Raw genomic sequence first — 18,309 nt, 5'->3', positions numbered from 1 at the left:
CTCAAGTGTTCATCAATATGAAAAAAAAGTAAAGATATCAAATGCACAAATATTCAATGCATCCACCACATGAACACATAGATTTTTGACGTGGAAACCCAACTCAAAAAAACCATAGTGGGAATTAGCACCCACAATATGTATTTTCATTCTTTTGGAATACATCCGATTAAAGGTTGATGAAGGAGAACCGCTCTTATTCTTACCGGTTAAGCAATTTTTCATAGAATTGCTTGAGAGCTTGGCATTTCGTCATATTTGAGTATTTCACATTGTGGTTTTGGGTTTATTCCCTTGTGTTCATGGTCATTATCATGTTTGATTTTCATAGCTTTTGGCTTTGTTACCGATATTAAGCAAATTCTGGTATTGTCCCGAATGGTGTGTTCTTACTGGTTAGCTTGTAGTGTGTTGAGCGAAGATGATTTCGGGTTGCAGTTGATCTCCGTGACTTGCAGATTGTTGGAGATGTTGTTTTGGGACTTGGTTGGTATTCTCGAAGGGTTGTGCATCATTTTGTGTTTTGTATTGATTGAGCTGACATGTTACCATTACATGTTTCCTGAACCAATTGGTCTTTGGGCCGACTTGATTAAGTTGTAATTATTTGTGGGAGGTATATATATGGAGGTTTGTGAATCATTTGAGATAATCAAGGAAGTCACATCATAGAAGTCAAATCAACAAAATTAGAAGATTGAAGACAAAGCATTGATATTGGGTGAAGCTTTAGAACCAGATGGATTCTGATTTGGTAGGACCAAGGCTAGAAGGTCGAGGTTTGGATTGGGATTGAACCAACAAACTGATTACTGACAGTCGATTGGTATGAGGGTGATCTGTAGACCTTGTAATTGCATTGTAAGCATTGTTTATATCCTAGACTTTGATCCAGCATGTGGCATGTATCATTCTTTAGATTGTAATAAGATTCATTTACATTGTTTACTGGTTATGTGTTTTGTTCTATTATTGATTGTTCTATCTATTATTTCTAGCATCTTGTTTACTGGTTATGTGTTATGTGATGTATTGGTTGTTCTACCAGTTATTATTTCTAGCACCTTACCACCAGTTACCAGTATGCTTTGTGTGGTTTATGTGTTAGGCTGCAAGGTTGGGCAGTCCTTCATTGGACCTGCCTGCCTCAACTACATCAAAGGCATAGCCTAGTTAAGAGCTTACAATATGCTCAGTTAAGAGCAGACATTGTTAGGAGTCACCTAGTCAAGGGATTTTTCCTCATCCCTATTAGGAGCTCTACTTTGTTAAGAGTAACCTTCATAGAGGATTTCAAACTCAAGTTAATGAGCCACTCGGTGAAGGCATTTACAATAATAGAGCTATTAGGATCTACCCAGTTAACAGATTTCAAATTGTTGTAACTGTTAGGGAACAATAGGGCAAATGATCTGATTACAGTACTTTCTTTCTTGCTAGTATACATCCTTTTCCGCACAACTCTGTGACACATATGCAAGTACTTAAAATTGGTTTGGCAATACCAACTTCTCAAACCATCAATACAAAATCTCTTCTCCAACTAGTCCTAAATTTGCTTTTTAGTTAGGACAGCTACAAACCCTAATTAAATCAACAAGATACAATGAATTTTCATTTAGTGCGTTAAAAAAATCTGCCAAAATACATTATAGATCATTACAAAAAAAATTTAGATGATTTTCGTCGTTGAATGATCACCACAGATTGATTTGATAAGCAATCAAACCCTTGTTTCATTCTTCTAAGAACTTTTTTATTTCCCAAGAAATTTGATCCTTCTACATGCTCAAATGCCATATTCTCATTACACATGGATTATGACACATCATCACTAGGTTACGATCATGATAAGATCCACCGCAAAACCTTAAATCATTACTGGTTAAAGATCTGATACCGGTATTCATTCTTCTTCACAAAGTTCATAACAGTCAATTATAAATGTGCTTTCCAGTTCACCAAACTTGATGCAATTTCAATCGCAGACTCATGCCAATGTTATGAATATATATTCTGAACCACAACACCTGAATAAACATAGAGTTTCCAAGTCACATATCTCAACCACAACCATTAATTCTTCTGCTAGTGTTGCATCCAATCAAACTAGTTGACATTAATGACAACATATACCTAATCATATCAACTTTACTAGTCAACTTCTCATCTCATCATCATCTCCATTAGTTATGCCAACAATCTCCCCCTTTGGCATTGATGGTAATACCAAAATCTCACCATGCAAAACTAGAACTCTAACTGTTGTACTATTCTTTTATTTTTCTATTCTATTTCACTTCTTCTCCCTTCATCAGTTCTTCTCTTTCTTCTCTTCACTATTCTTCTCCCCTTGACATCAATAACAACATATACCAGATCATATCAACTTTATGAGTCAACTTCTCATCTCATCATCATCTCCATCAGTTATGCCAACAATCTCTCCCTTTGGCATTGATGGCAACAACAAAAGCCCACCATGCAAAAATGGAACTCTAACTGTTATGATTAGTGTACTATTCTTTTCTTCTTCTATTATGTTTCACTCATTCTTCTCCCTTCATCAGTTCTTCTCTTTCTATTCTTCGCTATTCTTCTCCCCCTTTACTTTTCTTCTCACCCTTTGAGAATAATACCAAAGGTGAAAACTGTCAAATTCATCTTCTATTGCTAGTATTTTCTTCATCTCTGCTGCTTCCCATGAGGAGTAGCCCTTTTCTCATCAATCCATAGTGAAAGATCTTCAATTAGTCTATTGGATTGATGCTACAATAGCATCTTAGTTGACCTTCTATAGCAGTATAACTCCTAGCTTGCCTATGAGATACTCAAAGGTTGCTTTAGGTAATGGTTTAGTGAAGATGTCAGCCAACTGCTCCTTTCTTGACACATGATCCATCCTGACTATCTGTGAGATTTTGCCAAGACCAAGAGCTCAATGAAATGTACAAATAGAGAGACAATATATAGGACAAGAATAAACTATATTCTCATCAATAGATAAAATTCAATAGTTGTTTATACAATATAGATGAGCCTACATATATAGGCAAGGCAATCTGGATATGTGAGCACACAAATATGACATGTGGCTCAATAAGAAACAAGGGTAGGTAGGAGAAACAATAAAATATTACACATGAGGTGTATCACCTACCGAAGGTAGAATTATCACTCCACAATAAGTGGATATGATAGAGTAGTAATAAGATCAACACCATAAAAGGTGGAAATTATCCTACACACACTATCCCAATGTGGCACAAACACCCAAGTGTCTCATATACAAACTATTATGAAATGCACTTAAGTATACAATGCAACTAATAAATGCAAGATGGGTCTCTGATATGAGGCCATGTTAGGTACCCATGTACAAATGCAAATGCATGGAAACCAATGCAATGCAATCTCTCACAAAGTGGGGAAAGAGAGAAAAACCCAGTGGGAAAAAACCCTCCCCCAAAAGAGAGATGAAAGCTATACAAGAGAACTCTCATAGAAGTATGTGAGGAACAAAACCCCATGTGAGGAAATAGTCCCCCCCATATGAGAGAAGAAGAAGAGAGACTAGGTACCCCCCATCAATGTAGAATCTACACCAATAATAGAAGCTCAATGATGTGTGAAGAAGCTTCTCCACAAATGTCGAAAAACATTCCTCCCCTTAGGAAGAAACAAAACCAAAGGTGTATCCATGAAGTCTCCCCAATCATGAAGGGAAGATGAATGAAAAAACTTATGATGAATGGAATCTCTGAAAAACTGCTCAAGTGTCCCCATGTCTATGCTAAAAGATACCCCCTCCAAAGGTGGTAAATTGCTCCACACTTCTAAAAAGGCACTCCAAGATCTAGTGGAGAAGAAAGTAGAACAAGTCCCAAAGACTCACATGTCTCCTCTAAACATAAAGGGACCTCCTCCAACTACTATACATAAGTATCCACAATCATTTCAACCTCGAAAGAATGATCATGCAGAGAATGAACAAGAGGGTCAGAGTGTTCCCTTGCAACAATTGAAGAATGATCATATTCATCAAAGAGAAGATGAATATCATCAATGATGTCTCCCAAATCTGCAATGTATGATTCCACAAAGAAGCCTGCAATGTCTATCAAGTACTCATCCCAATCAACTGAAGCTAGAAGACAAGATATGTCCTGCTACACTGAATCACAAGAAGGCAAAACTATCACACTATCTGCATCATCAAGTGCAATAGGTGATGTGATATCAATAGGAGGAGACAAAACACAAGGATTAAGAATGGGGTCACATGTGAGAATCCCCAAGTTTAAGTACCCAAATTTCTCCTTAAAATATGAACCATCACAAGAAGTTTGATCATCATGTGAAGAATCATCATATGTGAAATCATTATCATCAACAAAATTTGAAAAGGAGTATAACCGAGATGCATGATCAACCAACCCAATCACAATGATAGCTCTATTCCCCAAGTCTCTAATGAAAACTGACTCAGGTGTGAGCTCCACAATTCTTTTAGTTGTGCCATGTGTGATTTGATAGATGGAAAGGTGATTGTTTGTCAAATGGGGTACACACAACACATCATTGAAGGAGTTATCCCCAATGGCAATAGTTCCTTTCCCAATCACATCCATGTATGTATGATTTCCCATCAAAATCTATGGCATGGTGCAATGCTCAAATGTAGAGAACATAGACTACAAAGATACCATATGATGAGAAGCCCCTAAATCTAGAAGCCATCTCCCTAAATCATGACTTGTAGTAGCACAAAGAGATTTTCCTTTTCTTGTCCCAAAAGAGTGATTCTTCCCACTTGTAGAAGCCATGAATGCTTTCCCTTTTCCTTTTGATTGTGAGGAAGTGGAAGTTGATGAATCATCCTTCTTGTGGACATTAGGCAAATCAATGTTGTGCTTTTTGAGGATGTGTGTGAGCTCATCAATCTTCTTAGAATGGTAATGAAGCTCCTGATGAGTAATTTTTTTACAATAGGCACAAGTAGGTCTCTCCCTCTTTGGTGAATTTTCCCTTTTGGAAGAGGATGAATCTCCTTGTTGTGAAGAAGGTGATGCTTTTTCCTTAGTCTTTGATTGCCATTTATTCTTGTTTGAGTTGTCCTTTCCTTGATTTCCTCTGTTCCCTTTATTTGCCACTAATGCTTTAGACTTAGAAGTCTTAAGAATGCCCATGGTTATCAACTTAGTTTGTTCCATCATCAAAATTTCAGCGAAAGCATCAAATGTAGGCATTATGTAGCTTGAACCCATTGTCATCCTATGGGTTTGGAAACTAGAAACAAATGTTGCATATTATTTTGGAAGCTTGCACATCAAGTTGAAGATCAATTTAGTATCCTTCTTATCAATGCCATAATCCTTGAGTTGTGCCCTTAACTCTTTTGCCTTACTGACATAATCTTGTATAGTATCAAAGTTCTTGGGATCTAACATGGTGAGATCACTATCAATCTGATATCCCCTAATCTCATCAACTTGACCATACAAGTCTTGAAACTTTTGCCAAGCATCCTTGATTAGAGTACATTTCTCAATATGAAAAATGAGACCCTTTGATACATACTTCTTAAGGTACCAATTTCCATTATATTTTTAGTGAGCCAATCTAAGTGACCAACTAGATTAGCCTTAGGATCAGTGGGATTAATAATAGTTCCATCAATATAATGAGTTAGTCCATTTTCCATAAGTTTACTCCATGCATCAATTTTCCAAGTAGCATAATTATGAGGAGTTAAGAGGGGAAAATTAGAAGAACCCATAGCTGAAAAAAGGAAGGAACACAAGAGCACAAAAGCACAATAGACACCCCCCAAATTCAATCAATCAAAGTACCCCCCCAAAAATGATGATTTTGGCACTTTATATGTAGTGCATGTACAATAGGCCACTTTCAAACAATGCCAAGGTGGACTTCTGATTTTGTTTTACAACTACCCCAATAGGTTGAGAACTACAATGCAAAAGACCAACAAGATAGATCTATGCAATACAAGTACCAAATTGGCCAGAAAAGACCATATGCTGAAAGTACAATTTCTACCCAAAATTGGGTGCAAACTGATAGCATATTATGAGAGTAGACAAAAAATTATGCACTTTAAAAAAAAATGACACCTGAAAAGGAGTTCGTATGAGCCCAATCAGAGTCCCAAAAGTTGCACAAATGAGGATTGGATAGGTACAGTCACCAAAAACTGAGTTTTCTGAAAAATATGTCCATCAAAATCAGAAAATAATGTCACCATGAGAAAGTAAACAAAACTCTAGCCCATTTCAAAAAATATTGCACCAAAAAAGTGTTAGATACTTGATCAGTCCCAAAAACACTAAGAGCGGGGGGTGAATCAGTGTCTAACCGGTATATGAAATATTTAAACTTTTTTGCAACTTTACAACCCAAATTAATGTGCCAGTAAACAAGCAATAAATCAATAAAGAAATAAAGAGAAATAAGAGAGACAACATCAATGCACACCATAACAAGATATTTTGGCGAGGAAACCGGGTAGGGCAAAAAACCTCGGTGGGATTTGTGACCCACAATATTTACTCACTAGCTAAAATGAATAAATATTACTAATACAATAGGGGCCTGCACATGCAGGAAGGCCAACAATCTAGAGCTCACTGCTCAATCACAAAAAGGAGTCACACTGACTACAAAATTGGATGATTAAATCCAATGACAATGTACTGCTCAAAATAGCATCTACAATGCTTGATTCATTACCGGTTTAAGCTCTGTCAAATACCTCTTCCATAAACCATTCTTCGCTCTTTTCTTCTCTTATTCGCTCATCAAAATTATTACATCAAAATGCATATATAGATATTCGCTCTCATAATCCACTTGCATTAATTACCTATAAATATTTCACATACCTATCACAATTTTTCACATACCTATGTCACTTACAAAATGACCTATAAGATCTCATACATATATGAGTCTTTACAATACATCATGTCATCTATACAATATAATTATAATACAAAACAATATAATTTCCTTATCGGCTAGGGTGTCGGTAAGATCTTATGTTGGTGTAGACTGGGTGTCGGTGAGAATAATCTTGTTGTGTCTGTCGGTGCCAGTAGATGATGTTTGTTGTCGGTGTAAGCTATGAACCGCATTACTAGCTGGTTATGATCAAAGACAACATCAAATATTCTCATCTGAGTGTAGAATGCCAACAACCCCTTTGGCATTGATGGCAACACTCATGAGAAAAATCCAAAAACTAATATCCAAAAATAGGAGTGCTCCCCCTAAGAAAATGATCTCATTTGGTACATTTTTGCCCATACTACTACTCCCCCTTTGACATCAATGACAAAGGATGTCAAAAAGAATCAAAGAATTCAAAATTCTACCTCATATACTGTATCCAGTTATGTAAAATTTGAAATATATCCGCCAAAATCAGATTAAGACTCTACATGAATTTGGTGCTATTAGAGATAATGATTTCAGTTTGCTGGATCATACTGGTCAGATAATGCATTTGTTTCTCTGGTGATGTTTCTCCTTGAATTGTTGCTTTAGATAGCTCAACCCACTGAGTTATAAGGTTATCCAATCTAGGACCAAGTTTTTTTTCAGCTCATGTGCCTTCATTCTTATCCTTGCTTTTTCTTTTTCAAATTTCTCAATCTTTTCCTCAAAAACTACCATTTCTTGATAGAAAACTAAGGTAAGTTCTGAAGAACCTGTCAAATTGTCTACTATATCATCAATCTCTTTTTGTGTTTTCTTTATCTCTTCCTCAATGTCTTCTGTGAAGTTGTGAGGCTTGCATGCTTCCTTATACAATTCTTTATATTCCAAAATAGTGGAATTAAGTACCTATAATAAGAAATCAATGTGCTTAGTACAATCCTTGATAGTCTTATCAAAGAATTCACTTTTCTCCTTATTCACCCTTTCCTTAACAGTCTCCTCATTTATTTTTTCTATAGTTATCATATTTGAAGCAATAAATTTGGACAATGTGTCCAATTTACCTAAAATTCCATCAATATGATCTATCTTACAAGCCGGTGCAATAATTTTCAATATAGGTAATGTATCATCAATGGCCTTAAATGCTAAGGCGTTGCAATATGTGATCCTCATAATTGAATCCAAAAGTACATCAGTCACATTTGTAGAACTTTAATCCATGGTAGAAGTGCTAGGCTCGACTATAACTTTCTTTTCTTCAGATACTTGTCCAATTGCCTTAACCACTTCTTCCTTGTTTCAATCATTGATCTCTTCTTTATTCACTATTTATTCCTTTTGTTCACTCTATGTTTCAATTTTGTTTTCAACCTTACTATTATCCTTACTCTTTGTCTTGCTGACTATCGGTTTAGCTATACTCTATTCAATTCTTTCTCTATCGGTTTCTCTACCTTCTACTGATTTTCAACATTTGTAGGTTCAGTTTGTGCTTTTACCTCTTTCTTGCTTGTGCTTTTGTCGGTTTCTCAATGTTTGGATGATTACCATCTGGGATGGTATCGGTTCAACTTCTGCTAGTATCTCAATGTTCTGAGAGTCAACAGTGTTGACCAGTGACTCGAAGATCTCAATATTTGTAGCATCAGTTTGCTTTACCTTTGTAGTCTCTTTGTCCATGACAATGTTCAAGTCCTGTGTGTCCACATTCATGGTAAAAAGAACTTCAGATTATGGATTAGTGTCATCTCTTGTTATTTCCTCTTCCTTCTCTCTGGGTTGACTGTCAGTTTGTACTAGTGCTTCTGCAGTTATTGGTGGGGTGTCCTATACCAGTGGAGGAAGGTTATACTTGACCATTATACCTTTGCGAAAGACATCCATTTTTTGTCTGTCCTTTTCTTCTTTCTTCTCTCTTTCGACAAAGAATATGTTCCATTTGTCTATTGTTTCATCTACAATTTCCTTAACTTGATCTACCATAAGGCTAACCTGTCGGTGATCACTTACAAAAACTAACTGGTTGGCTTCTGCAATCAATTCAATAATCTCCTGTCAGGAATTGATAGGGTGAACCACCAACAATGCTTCAACTTTTAATTGCTTATCCAATTCCATAACTAACATTCTTTTAGCCTCTAACCTCAAATACAAATCATTAGGTAGATCATCTACAACCTCAATGAGAACTTTCTTGTAGATATCTAGGTGCAGAATAATGCTTTCCACTATAGTGTTTTTATTGCATCCTTGAAAGAATGATAAAGTTTATTTAGATTGCTAAAGTTACCTTCTTGTGTGATTTCATTTATCAACTCTTCCGGTGTAAGAGTATTTGGTGCCTTAGGTCCCAGTTTCTTCTTAGGAGTTACCTTTTTCTTCAGACCACTAGGCTCTCTTATAGCCTATTGCTTCTTTATTTGTGTCCTTGACTTCTTTAGAGATGGGGTAGGTGTTGGTGAAGGTTTCCTTTTCTTCCTTTCAACTCTTTTAAATTTAGTTGCTTTATCACTTTCTGTCTCAAAAGAAATAACAACCGGGGAAACATGAGCTACTAGTGTCTGCTCTGATTGACTTTCTTTTATACTAGCAGCAATACCGCCAAGACTCATTAACCATTCTGTAACTTCTTTTACCATTTTAGAAGCATCTTTCATGAATTTGTCTATTTTCTTTCTTTCCTTCATCATGGCTACATCACTTTCAATTGTTTTAGCACTACCAAATATTTTCTCTGATGGTTCTGGTGGAGCATCTAGGAGTATTTTTGCATATGATTCCAAGATGTGAGAGTGCACCTCATATCCCATTTTAGTAATCCATATTGTTCTGGGTCTAACTGATTCCATCCAGATTTCATCTCTCTTTACTACAAAGCATATTTGTTTATCATATTTGTCTACAATGCTTTGGGAAATCCTTTCTCTCTGTTTCATTCTAGTTTGGAAATTCTTGAAGTAGTCTTTGACCAACTCATCACTTGTAGCTCCCATGCCAGTGATTGCCTCCTTTATCTATTTTCCAATAGAAATATCATAAGCAAAATCCTTATGACCTATGCCAGGGAGTTCCTTAGAAAAGTAAAGCATTAAAAATACTAACAGATTTCCAAATTTGAATGTTCCTTTCTTGTCACCTTTTATCTTATCCAAATTTTCTAGAAATTCATCCTTCAACCATTCACAAATACCAGTCTTTTCACTATTTACAATCATCTCATGTGCACTGTGAATGGATGAACTTGACATAGAATTCAACCTATTTGTATGACCAATTTTATATACAATTATCATGCTAGCAAATTTAACATTTTTATCCTTTATGTCAATAACCCTAAGTGACCGGTTGTCATATGTAGCACCGGTTAAGCTCCTAACTTCCTTGTTAGGGATTTTCTTCTTCTTGTTAGGTCTAGAAGTGGTGGAGGGTAAACCAATAACAACTTTAATAGCTTCCTTGGTAATCTTGAATACCGAGTCCAACCACATAAATTCTTCGTGAAATCTTTGAAGGAAATAGTGGACGGCTTCATTTGAGAATTATGGCATATGGAGGATGTCTATGAAACCTAAATCCTCAACTACCTTATGTTTCAGTTTCACTATCCCATCCTTGTCAGTAATTACATTCATGTACATGTTCATCAAATCTTCAAATCCTAAACTTTCTATGTTGCAGTGTATGTATGCCCTAGGGTCTTCAGTGAACGTGACTCCCTTTGGGATTTTGGAAAATGAACAAATAGAATCATCATGTTTTTCTTTCTTGGGAATGATCTTGAAGATGGGTCTAGGTCACTTAATATTTTCCACAATGGTAGGGCTTTCTATGAATTCAGGAATAGAAGATGAAGATGCCATTGCAAAAGATAAATACCTCTTAACTATGAAATCCTTGAATGCCCTGAAAAAGATCTTTGCTGCTTCTCCTTTACAATGCCTTTGCTCAATTTCTCTCTCTTTGAATGTTCATGAATTGAAATGAAAGGTTACAATGCCTTTATAACCAAAATTTTGACTTACAACCGCAATAAATGCTCGCCGGTGAACTAAAAAAATCCACATATCTGTCGGTAAAGAAGAAATATAACTTCTTACCATCAACCGAGGGTAAATGCATGGTTTTTGATTTTTTTCCTTACCCCTATGGATTATTCCTTAGCTGGATGAAGAGTCTCTTGTCGGTGCAAGATTACCCTGTTCTATAGGTGTACAGATAGATTCATCGCCTCTCTAATCTCTCTTCCTAATCCATTGTTTTGAAAATTCTTGCTTGATTTTAGTCACCTTCTCTTTGCCTTTTTTATTAGATCCTTTATTGTTCACCGATATAGTCTCGCTTCTACAAAATTTTGCTATATGCCTAATCTTGTTACATGCATAACAAGTTACATTGTTTCTCTGAAAAGCCTTTCCATAACCTTGACTGGTTTGAGTTCTGCATTGATTAGATAAATGTCCAAATCTACCACAAACATAGCATTTCACATTCATTTTGCAATTGTCTAAGTTATGACCATTTTTATTGCATTTGGAACATTGACCGGTGGGTAAGTTTGTATTCTAATTATTCCTAAATTTGCATTGATTTTCTCTATGACCAAATTTGTTGCAATTAAAACATTTCCCATTAAATTTATAAGCATTAGGTTGCATTATCGCTTTGTTGTGATCATGGTTGTTTGCAGTCCCTGAGCTTTCTTCATGTTCAAATCCAAGTCCAACTATTTCTTCATTAGGTTTCTAACTTTTTAGCATATCATCAAGATTATCTGAACTTTTCTTGAATTTGTCTTTGTATTCATTTGCAGTGACTAACTCACTTTCCAAAGTGCTAACTTGTCTCAAAAGTTCATCTTTTTCATGTTGCATGTGAATCAAATCACTTTTGAGAATATCATTTTCATAACTAAGCCTTTGAGATTCATTTGATCTTTCATTTAGTCTTTTGGCCAAATCTTCTTCATTCCTTTTTCTATCTTCAATATCTTTGCATAGTCTCATGGTTAAATCTTGCATCTCATTCTTCATGTTACTATTCACTTGTCTTAGTTTGTCTGCAATATCTCTAAGAGTTTCTTTTTCTTCATCATCTTGATTTTGCAATTGCACATGTAATTATTTTGTCTTGTTCTTTGCTATAATCAGGTTATCTTGAAGTGCTTTGATAAATTCCCGAGCAGTTCTGAGTTCATCTTCCAGTTTGATATTCTTTAATTTTTCTGCATCAAAATCTTCAAGAGCTCCTTCCGACTGTTATCTCAATCTTTTCATTGATACCAGTTTCAAAATCTTCCTCAAGCTATTAGGATTTTGCAAAATAGAGAACTAGGCTTTGATACCAATTGTTAGATACTTGATTAGTCCCAAAGACACTGAGAGAGGGGGGTGAATCAGTGGCTAATCAGTATATGAAATATTTAAGCTTGTTTGCAACTTTACAACCCAAATTAATGTGTCAGTAAACAAGGAAAAAAGAAATAAAGAGAAATAAGAGAGACAACATTAATGCACACCATAACACAAGATATTTCGGTGAGGAAACCCGGTAGGGGAAAAACCTCGGTGGAATTTGTGACCCACAATATTTACTCACTGGCCAATATGAATAAATATTACTGATACAATAGGGGCCTGCACATGCAGGAAGGCCAATAGCCTAGACCTCACTGCTCAATCACAAAAAGGAGTCACACTGACTACAAAATTGGATGATTAAATCCAATGATAATGTACTACTCAAAATAGCATCTACAATGCTTGATTTAGTACTGGTTTAAGCTCTGTCAAATAACTGTACCATAAACCTTTCTTCGCTCTTCTCTGTTCTTATTCACTCATCAAAATTATTACATCAAAATGTATATATAGATATTCACTCTCATAATCTAGTTGCATTAATTACCTATACATATTTCGTATACCTATCACACGTTTTCACATACCTATGTCACTTACAAAATGACCTATAAGATCTCATACATATATGAGTCTTTATAATACATCATGCCGGCTATACAATATAATTACAATACAAAACAATATAATTTCCATGTCGGTTGGGGTGCCGGTAAGATCTTCTATTGGTGTAGACTGGGTGCCAGTGAGAATAATCTTGTTGTTCTTGCCAGTGCTTATAGATGATGTTTGTTGCTGGTGTAAGCTGTGAACCATATTACCAGTTGGTTGCCATCAATGACAACATCAACTATTCTCATCTGAGTGTAGAATGCCAACAAAAAGAAGCAAAAGTGAGCAAGATATGGCCATTTGAAGTTGAACTCCAAAATCAAAAAACTCAATGTGAGGGGCCTGCAAAAAAATTTTAAAATTGATGACGTCAACAAACTGCGAGTTTAAATTTGATGGTTGTCTAGCCATCGCAAAAACTTTGCCTCCTCACCTTCATGGCATCTGTACAGTATGAACAGATGATGTGGCCTACTGATTAGACTGTTAAGGTGGCAGAGCTGAGGTGGCGAGTGTGTCAGATGTGTAGGTGACAAGTGGCAGATGAGATGGCGCTACTGACGTGGTGTAGATGATGTGGCACTATTGACATGGTAACCAGGTGGCTCAGGGTCTACGTGGTCATGGAGGAGTTGGAACTGGAGCTGCACGTGTCGGTTACGGTTGGTGGTCAGGGGATTGGCTGCGGTTGGTGGCCAAGGGGCCAGCTATGGTAGGCGGTCGGGGGGCCGGCAGCGGTTGGCAGTGGGGTCACAGAGCTGCCGGTGGGCTGGAAACAAACATCGAGGGGGTCAGTGCCAATGCCAAGAGGAGCCAAAAGTGAACACAGCAGGGGGCCGAAAGACCACGGAGACCAGAAGACCATGGGGTCGGCAGGAGTCTGGGAGTCCACGACGGCAAGGAGAGTAGGGAAGGGGGCGACACCAGCTTGGTCTGGGAAGGTTGCCAAAAGATTGGAAGACCAGTAGGAGAGATCCGGCCAGAGCGCGGGAGAGCTAAAGTCAGTGGTAGCTGCAACAAAATTGAACCTACAAAGTATAGAGGTCACCTGAGGGGGGGCGGGGTTGCGGACCCCCCCCCCAAAAAAAGTACTTTTTTGTATTTTTAAAATTTTTTTTTAAAAACCTTCATTTTTGTTTTCCCATTTTTAAAAAAAAAATTTCAAAATTTTTCAAAAGAAATTTTTTTTTTAGCGAAATAATAATTATTTTTTTTTGTAGAAAAAAAATAATGTTTTTAAAAAAAAAAAAAAAATTCAAAATCCGTACTATACTACCCAAATTGGGCAAAATTTTTCCTCCAAGCCCGAAATTTGACTTTCACCAAAATAGGTTGAATTTATATTCAAAATTCATGGAAATAGCCACTCGGAGGCAATGGCGAGGTCAGATTTGGTCTAGGATGCCTCCAAAACATGCTTCTCTTGAGATCTGCCTCTTGATGTCGCAATAATGCCTCTCAAGGATAAATTAATGATGCTCTAATGGCTCTAATACCATGTGAGATTTTTCCAAGATCAAGAGCTCAATGAAATGTACAAATAGAGAGACAAGATATAGGACAAGAATAAACTATATTCTCATTAATACTTGTTTATACAATGTAGATGAGCATGCATATATATGCAAGGCAATACAGATATGTGAGGACACAAACATGACATGTGGCTCAATTAGAAACAAGGGTAGGTAGGAAATAGGTTTGGGTAGGTAGGAGAAACAATAAAATATTCCACATGAGATGGATCACCCATCAAAGGTGGAATTATCACTCCATAATGAGTGGATATGATAGAGTAGTAACAAGATCAACACCATAAAAGGTGGAAATTCTCCTACACACTCTATCCTAATGTGGCACAAACACCCAAGTGTCTCATACCCAAACTACTATGAAATACATTTCCTAAGTAAACTTAAGTATAGTGTAATAATGCCCAAGATGAATAATTATTTACACCAACACTATCTTTTCTTGCACTCTTTCTCTCATATAATGATACTTCAGTTCAATATGCTTTGTTCTAGCATGCAATATAGGATTCTTTGAAATCTTTATTGGACTTGTATTATCACAATATATGACCACCAGTTCTATCATATTCTCCTTGAATCCATCTAATACATATCTCATCCATATTGCTTGAGTAGAGTTTATAGATGTAGCCACATACTCTGCTTCTGCTATAGATTGAGAAATACAACTTTGTTTCTTACTAGTCCAGGATACTAGTCTTCCTCCTAGAAAGAATGCACCATCAGTTGTGCTCTTTCCATCATCTACATTACTTGCCCAATCAACATCTGTGAACACCTTCAAAGAGAAGTTTCCTTTGTATGTATAGCATAATCCATGATAAATAGTTCCTCTAAGATAACTAAAAATCTTCTTCACTGCCAACATATGAGTCTCTTTAGGAATTTTCTAAAATCTAGCCACTATACAAACTACATGAACAATGTTCGTTCTGCTATGAACAACATAGTGTAGCTTACCAATCATTGATCTATACTCAGTTTCATCCACTAGATCTCAATCATCTTCGTTGGATAATCTGCAACCAGTAACCATAGGGGTTCCATCTGGTTTAGAGTCTTCCATTCCAAAGGTTTTCAATACCTCCTTCACATATTTCGAGTGGCTGATAAAGATTCCTCCTTTCATCTGTTGGACCTGAAAACCAATGAAAAAATTGATTTCACCTATTAGAGATATTTCAAATTCCTTTCTCATTTCTTCGACAAAAGATAAACTCATATCATCATCTTCTCCAAATGTGATATCATCTACAAACACTTTTGTAATCAATAACTTGTCTCCTTCTGTCTTCAAGTAAATATTGTTGTCCACACTTGTTCTTTAAAATCCAATCTTTATCAAGTGTGAATGGAGTCTCTCATACCATGCCCTTGGAGATTGATTTAATCCATATAAAGCTTTATGAAGTTTGCACATCATGTTCTTGTCTTCAGTCAATGCAAACCCATCATGTTGTTCAATGTAAACCTCTTCTTCTAGAATTTCATTCAAATATGCAGACTTAACATCCATTTGGTATACCTTGAATCCTTTGAATGTTGCAAATGCAAGTAACATTCTTACTCCAAGTCTAGCAACTACTGCAAAGGTTTCTCCATGATCCTGACCTTCTTCTTGTGCATATCCTTTGCAAACTAGTCTAGTCTCATTCCTAATCACTTCATCATATTCATTCAATTTCTTCCTAAACACCCACTGTTGCAGAGAGTCCCGATACAGGTATAGGATAGGTTCCCCTAATCCAAGAACACACCAAGGACCCTAGAAATCACACAACACTCCAGGGATCAGGGAACATCAATTTGACAAGTCCCACATCCCTTTCTCTAAACAAAAGAGTATCGGTACAAGATCTCTTTCATTTAGCGGTACAAAGCCCCTACGGTTAACAATGGTTTGGTCCCTTATTCAATGCAAAAATGTCTAATTAAGATTTTATTTTAAGTCCCCTATGTCAAGGATACTTCCTTCAACCATTAAGTTCAGGTTCCCTCTACCAGTTTGGATAACTGCTACAACAAGGTCTACAAAACCTAGTAGCCCTACCAGACCGATTTCCTACACTTAACTCTTTGTTTCTCCAAAAGACAACACAAAAAATCCTGGATTTGGATACCCTTTTGGGGGTTACAAAACATATCCTAAGGGTTCTTACTAGTAGGGAACATAAGAATCCAAACCCTACTATGGTTAGGGGAATGGTATAGCCCAATTAGGCCTATTTTACAAAGGAGTGTGTAGACACAGACCTTAACTAACAAAAAAAACTCAAAGAATACTCTTAAGCCATTTCAAATACACCAATTCCAAAGTCTTAGGCCATGATCAGACCTTCAACCCCTGATGTGAGACCTGTTTGCTTGCACTTGTCGGTGGCCACTTGGAGTTGCCTACCTTAATGCATCAAACCCTCACCTCCAACTGGTCCTAACCTACAAAAGGCCTCTAAAATCCTAAAATACATTGTCCATAATTTCATCCCCTCCAAAGTCATGAACCACCAATGAAGGATCAGCAAGGTAAGGTCATTTCTTTGCAAACCCTAGACAAAACTTTCAAATCTAGAATGATTCCAAAAATTTGTTGATTTCTTCCTTGTCTTGGTGAATTAGGACCTCAGACTTGATGCATCTGAAAGGATATTGGCCACTCTAACACATCCCACTATTTTCCTAGTTCAAAAATGATCATACAATATGGTACACCACATAGAATAACAGAATTGCAAGAAATTCTCATAAATCTATTATTTCAATGATGCCAAAGTTTACAAAGTCATTCTCCCCTCCCAATGATGATCAAGGATGAGATTTAATACCTTCCTCAATGATTATCAACCACCTTTTGAACTGAGGTGACCATTGGAAAGAAGTTTCTATTTGCAACCAAAAGTTCTCATTAAAAGTTGTCAACTAAGTTGTCAAGTCTGAGCAACTTTTGACATTAAACCTTTCTAAGACATCTCCAACACATAAACACATAGAAAAATATTCAACTAAATACCCATAGGGCCATATTCCCATGGTGTCTTATCAATTTATCAAATCCATGTCATTGGGTAACAAGGTGGGGTTTATTACAAACAAATCAAACATGAAACAAACAAGACTACTGTTGGTATTTTGGATATGTTGATATGGTTTTGTCATTTATGTCAACACCTATTAACTCTTATCAACTTTGGCACTTTGGAGGATTGGCAATGTTCATCGGCAAGTAAGTGACTTATGCACAGTCACTGGTATCTAGTTCACCGGCAGGATATATTGTTCACCGACACTTGGAATGACATGGAAAACACTTAGTTATGTTGAAGACATCATTTGGAAACTTTGTCTTGGAGTTTTGTTCATTCGTATATTCATGTTTTTATATTTGTTGTTACCGGCAAATAAGTCCAAAATAAGCACTAGTAGGCTTATCTATTCCAAATCAGCATGACATGCTTTGGAGATGATTTTGTTGTTATTGTAAATGCATTAAGCTGACATGTTGAATCAGATATTGCATTGGTTATTGATTTACTTTTAATTGATTTTATTGTAATATCTTCTAGAGCCGACCTACTAAAATTGGTCTTAGGTTATGGTATATATGTAAGATTTTATTTGTAAGATCGATATGCGATTGGGAAAAGGAATTGGAAGAAGGTATATGTGAGAACAAGCAAAGCTATACATGCAGACATCATTTGAAGGTGAAGAAGGTTTTGTGAAGGCATATCAGAACTGAACTGGTACTGAATCTAGCTTATGAAGATTCTATTTTGAGCAGTACATCATTATTGGATTTAACCATCCAATTGTAGTCAGTGTGACTCCTATTTGTGTTTGAGCAG

This window comes from Cryptomeria japonica, chromosome 5 (genome assembly GCF_030272615.1).
Source record: "Cryptomeria japonica chromosome 5, Sugi_1.0, whole genome shotgun sequence".
Classification (NCBI taxonomy): domain Eukaryota; kingdom Viridiplantae; phylum Streptophyta; class Pinopsida; order Cupressales; family Cupressaceae; genus Cryptomeria; species Cryptomeria japonica.
This window is presented reverse-complemented; position numbering follows the sequence as displayed.